We start from the raw sequence: 12694 nt of genomic DNA on the forward strand, positions 1-12694 counted from the left end.
GCCAAGTGGTGGTTTCCAGTTCATAGCGACCCTTTTCAGAAAAACACCCAGGCAAATCAAGACAAAAAGGAAAGGCTTTTCAACAATTAGTGCAGGAACAGTTGGATATCCACACACAAAAAGAAGAATTTAGAGCCTTCCCTCAAACCATACACAAACCTTAACTTAGAATCCATCATAGACCGAAATGTAAGACCTCAAATTATGAAAGTTTTAGATGAAAACACTGAAGAAAATCTCTGTGACGTTGCGTTAGACAGAGTTCTTAGATATAACACCAAAACACTATCCATAAAGAAGAAAATTGACTAACAGGACTAAATCAAAATTAAAATCTTTTGCACTTAGAAAGACGCCATTAGGAAAATGAAAAGACAAACCATAGGCTGTGAGGAAATACCCGTGAATGAAATATCTCATCAAGGACTTGTATCCAGAATATGTAAAGAAATTTTATAAATCAATAATACTAAGATAAAGAACCAAATTTAAACGCACAGAAGATTTGAATGGACATTTGTCCAAAGAAGACATACAAATGACTAATGAGCACATGAAAAGGTGTTCAACATCATAGTCGTAAAACCAAAAAAGAAAAAAGCCCAAACTCTTTGCTATCGAGTTCTAACACATAACCACCATACAGGAAAGTAGAAGTGCCCCATAAGGTTTCGAAAGAACAGCTGGAAGATTTGAACTGTAGACTTTTACTTAGCCGCTGTAGTACTTAACCACTATACAACCAGTGCTACCCACAATCATCATGGATGTATAAATGAAACCACAATGACATACCACTTTACACTTACTCTGTCCCTATACCAGAAAACATAGAAAATAACCTGTGTTACTGATGATGTGGACAAATTTGTACTCTCATACTGTGCTGGTGGGAATGCAAAATGACACAGCCACTTTAGAAAACAGTTTGACTGTTTTTAAAAAGGTTAATAATAATTTTAACATATTGTTGTTACACGTTGAACTGAATCCTCCAGAAATATGTGTTGAAAATTTTAACCCCTATATCTCTGGACGAAATCCCATTTGGCAATAGGATTTGTTTGTTCTGTCAGCGAGGCCGTATCGGTGTAGAGTGTGTCCTAAACCTACTAACACTTGAGATGAAAACAGCAGATTAGACTCAGAGACAAGGGAGCACATGCTGGGTGGAAGACAGGTGCTACCAGAAGACAACAGACACAGATGAATCTACGTAGAAGCACACAAAGCAGCACAGGTTTTTAAAAGGTTAAGTTGGCTCCACTGGGGATTGAACCCAGGATCTTCTGCATGTAAAGCAGATGTGCTAACCACTACACCATGGAACCACTACAAGTATTGTCCCATGGACATGCAGAAGAACTAACATAACTGTATTGGAAGAAGTCCAGCCAGAATGATCACTAGAAGTGAGGATGGCAAGACTTCCTCTCACATATGACGTGATATCAGAAGGGATCAGCCCTTTGAAAAGGACATTCTGCTTGGTAAATCAGAGGGTCAGTGAAAAACAGAAAGACCTTCAATGAAATGGACTGACACAGCGCTGCTACAATGGCCTCAAGCATAACAATGGTTGTGGGGATGGCACAAGACCTGGCAGTGTATTGTTTTCTTGTAGGGTCTGCTGTGAGTCAGAACCAGCTCCATGGCACCAAAAAACAACAAAATCAAAAGTTGAACTAGATGAGAAAGGACCTCCTCCCAGAAACGTACATTGAAGTTGGCCTTCTAGCCTCCTGAACTGTGAGAAAGAAACAAAGGGGGAAAAAAAAGTACTGCTCTTAAGTCAAACAAAGGATTGGTCCTTCCTGATAACGTGTGGAAAGCCTATAGTAGGAGACCTCACCATCCTCTCTTCTGATGAGCGTTCTGGCTGTACTTCTTCCAAGACATTTTGTTAGTTTTTCTGGCAGTCCATGGGACTGTACTTATTGTGGTTGCATGGTGTAGTGGTTAACATATCTGCTTTACATGCAGAAGATCCTGGGTTTGATCCCCAGTGGAGCCAGTGGTATTTCAGTCACAGCAGCACGAAGAAACTAAGACATCATTATGTCAGGGACCACATCTGTTTTGCTACCTTTGTATTGGCAGGGACTGGCACACAATAGTACATCAATACCTGTTGCCATCAAGCCAATTCACTGTCCCATAGGGTTTCTATGGAGCAGCTGCTAACGCTTTAGTTAGCAGCTGAGCCCTTAACCTCAGTGCCACCAGGGCCTTTCTATATCAATGTATGTGCTACAAGTTGGGGGAAATCCTTCAGCTGTCTTGGGGAGGTGAGGCAGGCACAGAATTTCTGTGTGATGTGAGGCTCATGGAGCTATGGCTAGTCTAAAGATTAAATCCTTCCCTTGGAAGCAATTCTCGTGGGGTCAAGCATTGTCCAATCTTCTCTCAGAATCAGTTCCTCACTGATTTGAAAGTCCATTGAACTAAACTTGTCTTTGGTCTGGGATAGTGACAACTGGACCAATGACCAACATCATGATAAATGGAGAAAAGATTGAAGTTGTCAAGGATTTCATTTTTCTTGCATCCACTATCAATAGCAATGGAAGCAGCAGTCAAGAAATCAAAAGATGCACTGCATTGGTTAAATCTGTTGCAAAGGATCTCTTCAAAGTGTTGAAGAGCAAGGATGTCACCTTGAAGAATAACATGTGCTGAGCCAAACCATGGTATTTTCAATCACATCATACACATGTGAAAGCTGGACAATGAATAAGGAAGACTGAAGAAGAATTGATGCCTTTGAATTGTGGTGCTGGTAAAGACTATTGAACATACCATGGACTGTCAAAAGAATGAATAAATCTGTCTTAGAAGAAGTACAGCCAGAATGCTCCTTAGAGGCAAGGATGGTGAAACTGAGTCTTACATACTTTGGACATGTTGTCAGGAAGAATCAGTCCCTGGAGAAGGACATCCTGCTTGGCAGAGTACAGGGTCAGCAGAAAAGAGGATGACCCTCAACGAGGTGGATTGACACAGCGACTGCAACAATGAGCTAAAGCATAACGGTTGTAGGGATGGCTCAAGACCAGGCAGTGTTTTGTTCTGTTGTGCATAGGGTCACATTGAGTCAGAACTGACTCAACACCACATAACAACAACAACAACAGTTGACATTACCTGAAAAGTATGAAGGATAAGTAGTTAAGCTGTTGGGTTGAAAAACCAGCAACATCTCAATGGAGTTATGTTTTTATATGGCTATTTATCTTGTCTGGAAATGCAGAAATAAATCGTTCAAACTGAATTGTGGTGAAACACAAACCTTTCAGAAGGATAGTGGGCCATCCCAAATTTTGTATTGAGTTCCTGTGCTAATGAGGCCTCCTTATCCTCATTCACCTCTGAAATGAGCTCAATCTCTTCAAACTGTATTTCCAGCACCCTTAAAACTTTGACACTTTTATTGTGTACCTTTAGGTCAAAAAATCTGTGAGCTCCCAATGTACAGGGTGCTAATTCAGCCTAGCCTCCCCACATAGTAGAGCCTTCATGTTCAGAAATGCTGGCTGTGGTATGATGAAGTTGTTACACTTGATAGCTGCTGATGGGAAAGCTGACCCCAAACAGTGTGAAGGTTAAAAAAAGTTGAAACTCTCTTTCTGATAATAGAAACTAACATGCAAGTGAGGGATGTCCTGGGCTGAAATCATCACAAAGTTATAATAAAGCAAGAAGAAAGAGTCTGTTCCGCAAATGTTCAAAGGGGCAAAAATGGAAAATAGACAAGCATACTGCCAGAGCCATGTGTGCCAGAGTTCAAGGAATGTTACATAATTAAGCATATATTAACATTACAAATGGGTAATATCATTAAAAGTTTCACCTTTTGAAACTGGCTAAAAACTGCTAAATATACATGATTCTACACTTTGAATTGTCTTTCTTCATAAGCATTGGTTCAGATTTGAGTAATGGCAGTCAGGATGGTCTTCATTGGTTCAACAAATCTTACTCTTTACTAAATGCTCAAAGACAAAAAAAAGAGTGGAAAGTACGTGGATCTTTTGTGCTCTGCTCAAGACTTGTTTATATGAAATTTTCCCTAAAAGATGCTTTCTAGGTTTTCCTAGCTATGGTTTTTATACCTCAGGACCCAGCTGATGTGTCCTTGTGAGTCCAGGTCCAGCTAGGTCACTTTATACTCACGGACAGGGAATAATGGCCCCAATTTGAACTCCTAGGTCACAAGGCCCATGTCCCTACACCTTTTCGGCCAACACACTTATTGGAGGTCAATAACCTTGGTATAGTAGAAGGAACCCAAGGTATGACATCCAGCCACATCTGTTTCCATATAATATTTATTACATTGTTACAGAAAAGGGAAAATCAGTGATCTTTCTAGATCTCATTTTCATCATTTGCTAGTTGAAAAATTAAGCCAGAATACTTCTCAGAAGGGAAGATGTTGAGACTTTGTCTTATATGTTTGGACATGTTTTCAGGAGGGACCAGTCCCTGGACAAGGTCACATGCTAGGTAGAGAGTCAGCAAAAAAGAGGAAGACCCTCAGTGACATGGGTTGACACGGTGGCTGCAACAATGAGCTCAAACATAGCAATGATTGTCAGGATTGTGCAGGACCGAGCAGTGTCTCATTCTGTTGTACATGGAGTCACTATAAGATTGCACCTAACAACAACTACATTCTGTGCCAAGCATGGTTCTAATAACAAATGCTACAGTAGTAAACGAACAAAAAAAGTCTTTTGAGTTTTCCCTCAATGTAGAACAAAACCGGCATTCCTAACCAAGACCAGGTTTACAGAACTGATAGAGACTAGAGGAATCCCTGAGACTATTGCCCTAAGACATCCTTTTAACTTGGAACTGAAGTCACCTCCAGAGGCCTCCTTTCAGTCAAATAATAGATTGGCTTAGAAAATAAATATCACCTGTGAGGAATGTGCTCCCTTAAACAATCAACTATGCGAGACCAAATGGTCAACATTTACCCAAACATGAGAAGGCAAAGAAGGGTAGGGAAGCTAGATAAATGGACATAGAACAAACAGAACGGAAATAATGAGGATGCTGACACATTGCAAAAACTGTAGCCAATGTCACAGAAAATTTGTACAAAAATTGTAAATTGGGAACCTAATTTGCTGTGTAAATTTTCACCTAAAACACAGTAAACATTTTTAAAAACACAGAAAAAAGTCTTTTCCCTCATAAACCTTACATTCCAGTGATAAAGAAAGGTAGAATGCAAAATGATTATGTAAATTACATAGTTTAATAGATGCACATATATATATTGATGAAAATGAGGATAAGGTGTTCAGGTGTAGTGAAACTCTGGAAGTTCACGGTGGGTTCACTAATAATGTGATATTTGAAGAAGATGAGTTAGTGCACGTATCTGGAACAGAGTGTTGAAAGCAAAGGCAGTGGTTAGTGCGAAGGTCCTGAGGCGGAAAGATGTCTAATGTATTTAAAGTACAACAAGAAGGTCAATAATAACTTTAGCAGAGTGAGCAAGGGGGAGAGCAGTAGGAGAAAAGGTCAGAGAGGAAATTGATTAGGGAGCAGGGACATTAGGTAGAGCCTTGCAGATTATTATAAGGATTTTGGCTTTTTTTTTTCTCTAAGTACAGTAAAGATCCATTGATGCATTTTTAGTAGAGAGAACAATAAGGAGCCATTGCCGGGTTTTAAATATTCTGTAGACAGTATCTTGTTAAAGGCAATGGAAGCAAACTCAAGATATTATAAGAGATATTGATAATATTCTGGACCCCTGTGGTGCATGGTGAAGAGCTCTTTGGCTGCTAACCTAGAGGTCAGCAGTTACAATCCACCAGCTACTTGGAAACCCGATGGGGCAGTTCAACTCTGTTCTATAGAATTATCCTGAGTCGGAATCAGCTCCATGGCAACAGGTAATAATATTCTACATTAGAAAATATTATGGCTAAAGCCAAGCTAATAGTAATGGAAGGATCTGAGAACTGGCCATATTCCAGATATATTTTGAAGATAAAGCAAGGACAATTTTCAGAGTGACTGGATATGCTGAATAGAGCAAAAATGGAGTCAGTGAAGATCCCAAATTCTTAGTCCTAAACAGCTGGAAGGATGGAGTTGCAGTTAAATGAGATAGAGATCAATATGTTTGGAACAGTTTCAGAGGATAGATATGAATTCCACTTTGGGATATGTTCAGGTTAAGATGCTTACTGTAAGACTTCTAAGAGGAGATAATCAGTCAGCTAGAGATACACAATGGTACTCCAATGAAGACCTCGTAGAATGTAAACCATGAGATGATGAGCTTAGACACGGAATGACAACAAAAACAGAAGAGTCCTGAGGATTGAGCTCTGAGACTTTACAATGTTTACCCAAAAGCCAAAGAGGTCAGGTAAAGGAGATAATCAGGTAGAGAAAGTGCTTGACAGTCATATGGATATAGTGCACTGGACCCTGAAAAAGGGACAGGGAGAACAAGATGTCAGATGGACAGTGGCCATCAGACGCACAACCCATATCCAAGGCCATCCTCCCTCCCAGCATCATTTTCTCCACTAAAATTTCTCTCTTATGTCACTTGTTTCAAAAACCTCTTTCTTCTTCTCCCCACCCACCCCTTTAGAGGGAGAGCAAAGAGGGTAGGAGTCACTACCTAGGATTAAAGAAATAAAGTCGACGTTTGATCTAGGTTTTATGTCAAAGAGGATATATTCAGTAATTCAGCTGGGTGTGAAGTCAGGACAGCAACGCCTTCTCCTGACCCAGCACGGGCATCAAATAGGGGACCTTGTCTTTATTAGCACCACCTAACCAGTGGAACTAAGCTGTCACCAGTAAAAACTTATTTTACATTTAGAAACTGTTAAGTATGTGGACTCCCTCATCACTCAGCAAAAGAACCCTCTCATTTACCCAATCTCAACTATTACTAAATGACACTATGTTTTCAAGTTTCTCTTTATGTTTCCTATTTCCCTTTTCCACACTCCTGCAAAAAGAAAAAGAAACACAAAAACCGTACCTCCAGCAAAAACGAACTTTGCTCCTCCGTCGCAAAATAAGATGTTCTGGAGCTCATGGAATTCATCCGAGAGAAACTTTCACTAGAGAGGGTTACTTCATCCTACCCCAAGAAGCCTTTGAGAAAGATTCAGAGACCCCTGGGAAGGATTTGTTGGATTTGGCCCCAGCTCAGGACATGAGGATTCCTCTCCAGAATGACAACAAAAACAGAAGAGGCCTGAGGATTGAGCTCTGAGACTTTACAGTAGCAGGTGGACCAGCCCCACCTGCTACTAAATCTTGGGGAGATGCCCCTTTTCTGTGTTTCGGGAAGGCTAAAGTTGATTAATTACAATTTAGGGCAAAATGTAATAGGCAAAATACCTCTGTGAAAGTGTCTAAAGAGACTTTTCTCTCATGAGCCTTATATTGTCCATGGCTAGTAAGAATGTCTGGACATTTGTAGAGGATGACATGGGTTCACTATATTAATTGCCACAGGAATACAGAGCGATCCAGCTTCAAAATCCCATTTAGTGCATGGTTTCTGGGACCACTCCGGGCACAAACTGTATGCAAATGGGTTAGATATTTGTACACAGGAAGTTTATCAGGGAATGCTATGGGCACCACACCTGTGAGGGAGTGAGGGAAGCACGATTACAAGGGGAAAAGTTGACAGGCAGCAACAGAAGCCTGAGCTGATCCCTTGAGGAGCTCTGAAAATAGGATGGCCCTTCAGAGTTGATGCAAGAGAGTCAGACCTTTATAGGCATGTATTCAGCAGACATTAGTGCTGGCTGCTTTCAGAGACAGGACATGACCTTGATAGAGGCAGCTCCTTTCACCTGAGGGCAATTCCTAGAGCAGGCTTCAAATTTGTTCCATGAGGAATCAACACTCCTGGCAGCTGGGGACATGAATGCCTTGGTCCTGAAAGGAGGAAACCTGGGTGGTACAACACATCACAGAGAACAAGGTTGGAGGCAGGCTTAGCAGGCGGCTGATAACCAGCAGGAGGAAGGTTGTTAGGCTACTGCAATAATTCAGACAAGAAATGCAGGTAGTTTGGGCCAAATTCATAGCAGTTCAGGTGTCGAGAATGTCGTATCATTTTGAAGTAGCGCCAACAGGACATCCTGACAGGAAGAAAGGTTTTGATGCCCACGTGAGAAGTGTATTTCTTTTGATTTTTGATTTTACTAGATACATGAGTCCTAAAACAATATACCCAGTTTATGATTAATATGCACATGAACCTTAATACTCAAAAATAATGGAAATGAAATTAGAAATTCTACCATTGATCCAGTTCTTGAAGTGCTCAGAAGTAATGAAAATAGAAAAATATAATCCCTAAGAATATAATCATGCTGTGACATTTTTTATAATTTTTCTTTATGACTATTTCTTTATGTAGAATGTTGAAATACAGACGTTATTTACTATATTAAGATAATGATTTTAGGTGAGTGTCTTATTAGATGAATTGACTACGGTGCAAATGGCTTCTTCTCATATAAAATACTGAGACAATAAGCTGATTAACCACAAGATGATGATCTTAGCTTTTATGATATTAGAATAAATAGAGAAGAGGGGACGTCTAAGGACTGAGTTCTGAGGCTGTCCAATGTTTACCCAAAAGCCAAAGAAGCCTTGGGATCCAAATGGGCAATGTCATGTCCCTCTTTAAAACAGTCACTTCTTTCCTACTCATCATATTCAGATTGAATTCTAACCTCCATACTGTACAGGACCTTCCCTGACCTCCCTGTTCCTGTACCTGTTATTCCACTTACCTTCTCTTCCCTCAGGGCTCTGATTCAAACCTACACCTGAAGCTCTCCTACTCTGCTTAATCTCTATCCTGTTCACCCAAGGTCAGAATCCCCTGTCCGTTCAACTGCTCTTCAACCAACTCAGTTTTGTTTTTGTTTTTTTCAGTTAACTGAAGTGTTGTTTAGCCACCAATGTCGTGATCATTAGGACTGGGGGTGATGCCCCTTTTCTATGCACCTGTGAGAAAACCCTGTGATTCTTATCGGTCGTTCTACTCACCAATTTTACTGTAACTAAATTACTATGGGAAAATTTCTCATAGTGATCACTTTAGGTCCCCCTTTCCTCCTTCTAGCGTGTCGTTTCCCTAAGGACATCTGGTACTTCTATTCACCAGCATGAGATTGGGCTGCTCAATAATTTCTTCAAAATAAGTATTAAGGCAAATTTTTGAGAAAGGTTAACGAACAAACATAGGTGTTAAATGGAATCGCTGTCTAACCTGCTGGTCTGATCTGAAAATAGTGCCAAGCTTGAGATTGCGCTAATAAGAAACATGCTTTTCGCCTCCTTTACCCCCAGTATTTTCATCAGGTCGTTTTTTAGCTACCACAGAAGGGGACATAATGTGATCTTTCTCAGAGACTGAGAAATCTCTCTAGTCAAAAATTTCTAATACTTGGGGACAAGCACATTTTCGCTGCTGAACACCTTGACCCAGACTCAACCTTGGGAAAGTTTAATTTTAGAGACCTGGTGGTGTAGTGCTTAGGCCCGGGCTGCTAATCAAAAAGGTTAGCAGTTCAAATCCACCAGGCGCTCCTTGGAAACTCTATGGGGGCAGTTCTACTCTGTCCTATAGGGTCTCTATGAGTCAGAATCTACTCGACAGCAAGGGGTTTGCCTTTTTCGTTTGGTGGTGTAGTGGTTAAGAGCTCAGCTGCAGACCAAAAACTCCGAAGTTCAAATCCACCAGCGGCTCCTTGGAAACCCTATGGGACAGTTCTACTCTGTCCTACAGGGTCTATGTGAGTCAGAAAAGACCGGGCGGCACCTGACAGGAACAAGAGTAGGCAGATTGCTTCCAGTCTCCGAAGGAAGGACAGTGATTTAAGACAGCTGAGATTAAATGAATAGCAAATAAGAGGTACATTACAATGGTCATCTTCCTGCTATACAACAGATTAAAGGGTTTCGGACACAGAGTTTACACGTTCCAGAACAGAAAATATGAGTGATACAGAATAGAACTTCATTTGACGTTCAGAATAGAACTTCGTTTGACGTTCAGAATAGAACTTCATTTTACGTCTAATAGACTCACTCGCCACAGATTACACTTCCATAGATCCCCACCACCCTCACGACCCTCGGATAGCAGAAAACTGGGCACAGCCCGATACCCACACTCTCTGCTCCTCGGTCTCTCTCGCTAGTGCAGAGGCACAAATTGCCGAGGGCCTACTGAAACCGGCCCTTTCGTCCTGTTTCCTAAGGGTTCATGTTCAGTCATCCGGAGATGAAGATCATTGCGTCTTGCACCAGCAGAGAAATGAGATCAGAATTTATCAAGAAATTTCTTGACACTTGCCCGTGATTTTCCTGGTGCTTGTAAAGGAATTGGGACCCTGGGAGTAGCATTTGCTTGACTATGATTTCTCGAGTTTTGATACTGCTGATTATAAGAATGGGAAAGTACAAGGGGAAAAAATATTTCTCAACCTGAAAATATCCTGAAGGAAAGCACATATTTCCTATCAATCAGTTAAAAACAGGAAAGCAAAGTAGACAACTGAGTTTCCGTAGTGTAGTGGTTATCACGTTCGCCTAACACGCGAAAGGTCCCCGGTTCGAAACCGGGCGGAAACAAAGTGGGCGGTATTTTGTGAGTTCTGAATTTCACTGCACAAACTCTTAATCCGAACATGCTTCAACGAACCCCCTAACCTTCGCTTTCCTTTCGTAGTACCTGACTTTAAATTAAAAGAATAATGTACTTCACTTGCCTCCTCGCCCGCCCCCGGACGCTTGTCAGGTTTTCCATTTCCTTCTGGGTTACAAAAGTTTCTGCACCCGGTAAAAAAGGGAGGTCTCCATTGTTCTCTGGCACAGGCTTCAAAGTGAAGAGCCCTGAGACAAGAGAGTGGCTGCTGTATACAAAAAAAAAAAAAAAAAAGTTGCCATCAGCTCACTTAGGACTCACAGAGACGCTATGGGACTCAGCATAACGGCCGGATTAATTTTCCTAGAGTAGCCCTTAGATTCGAACTACTGACGTTTCGGATAACAACCACGCTGTTAAGCAAATCGCCACCAAGGCTCTGGACATGAAATAAACCAAAAATAAAACAAATTAAAAAAAAAAAAGCCCATTGCCATGGAATCAATTCTGTCTCATAGGAACCCCATACAACAGGGTAGAACTGCCCCACAAGGTTTCCAAGGAGAGCTTGGTGGATTCGAACTGTCAACCTTTTGCTTAGCAGTCATAGCACCTTACCACACCACCAGGTTTTCCGGACATGAAATAGGGGATCTTAGTTTTTTTTTTTTTTTTTTTGGCCTAAAGTAGTGAGGCTGAAGCAAGCCACATAGACTAAAATCTATTTTTATTTATAAGTTTTGTAAGCAGTCATAGTTAATGCTGGAAACCACTATGTGTGAGTGTTTGTTAAAATCAGTATGGAAAGCTCCAGAAAGGAATAACAGTACAAGCTGAAACTCATTATTTTCATTGTTTCCCTACCTAGGGGTGGACTGTTCCATGAAGGGTACTGTATCTTAACCAACAAAGAACTGTGCCACAGGGAAGTTATGCTCTCACAAAGGAGCTTATTGTAATTTCCTTTTGCCTGCCCTGAGAACCTGTTGAAAGTCACCCAACCAAGAACACATGTTGCCAGGCTGTTCCAAAGGAAATGGAATCTAGCCAACAGATTCCTTATATCAATCATGTATTCCCATAGGTGATGTTTCCCACCTTTGACAATAACGTAACTTTTCTTAATTTACTTCCTTCTGTAAGAGTATATTGGAGACTCCCTGATTGTGATTCAGTGGCTTCTGCTAGTCTCTTGTGCCCAGCACACACTGGCAAAATCCTCGTGGCAATGATCATCTTTGTCCTTGTTTAATAAAAATCTCTTTTGATTAAATTTGACTCTGGGGTCATTTTCTCCTATGACAGACAAGATGGTGGCTGTCAAAGAAGCCAGAAATAATCACAGGCTGGATGTATTTTGAAGAAAGAAGGAAAATTCCTGACATGCTGGGTGGGAGGTATGAGAGAAAGAGTAAAATAAATGATGACTTCGAGGGTTTTTTTGCCTCAAAGACTAGAAGAACTGAGCTGTCATTAACTGAAATGGTGAAGCTTGGAAATAGCAGAATTATTAGAGAAAAATGGGAGTTCAGTTTTAGGCTTGCTAACTTTTAGATGCCTAGTACAAAACATCCAAGTGGCAATGCCAAGAAATCAGTTGTATATACAAGACATAAGGTTAATGGAGTGGTCTAGACTGCAGATACAAATTTGTGAGTTGCAGGCATATAAACCAAAAAGCCAAACCCATTTCATCAAGAACTTAAGGGCTCAGCTGCTAGCCGAAAGGTCACCAGTTCAAACCCACCACCCACTCCATGAGTGAAAGATGTGGCAGTCTGCTTCTCTAAAGATCATAGCCTTGGAAACCCTATGGGGCAGCTCTACTGTGTCCTATAAGGTTACTAGGAGATGATGTAGGCATACAGATGATTTAAACTATGAGAATGGGTGAGATTCCCAGGGAGTGAGTGTATATAGATTACAGGTTCAAAGACCAATCTGTGGGACTTTCTAATATAGAATGGGTGAGGAGAGGTGAAAGAAACACAGGATATTGAGAAAGTTGAGCCAGAGAGACAGAAA

At 40.9% G+C, this 12694-nt stretch overlaps 3 non-coding genes across 3 annotated transcripts; 2 read left to right on the forward strand and 1 right to left on the reverse strand.

Annotated features, from left to right (window-relative positions):
• Positions 1-1258: 1258 nt before the first annotated feature.
• Positions 1259-1331, reverse strand: TRNAV-UAC (transfer RNA valine (anticodon UAC)). The gene has a single exon. It is a non-coding gene; the product is annotated as a tRNA-Val (tRNA).
• A 610-nt stretch (positions 1332-1941) lies between these two features.
• Positions 1942-2014, forward strand: TRNAV-UAC (transfer RNA valine (anticodon UAC)). The gene has a single exon. It is a non-coding gene; the product is annotated as a tRNA-Val (tRNA).
• Positions 2015-10583: 8569 nt separating this feature from the next.
• TRNAV-AAC (transfer RNA valine (anticodon AAC)) lies at positions 10584-10656 on the forward strand. The gene has a single exon. It is a non-coding gene; the product is annotated as a tRNA-Val (tRNA).
• The last annotated feature ends 2038 nt before the right edge of the window (positions 10657-12694 follow it).

The sequence above is a fragment of the Loxodonta africana genome, chromosome 1 (genome assembly GCF_030014295.1).
Source record: "Loxodonta africana isolate mLoxAfr1 chromosome 1, mLoxAfr1.hap2, whole genome shotgun sequence".
Lineage (NCBI taxonomy): Eukaryota > Metazoa > Chordata > Mammalia > Proboscidea > Elephantidae > Loxodonta > Loxodonta africana.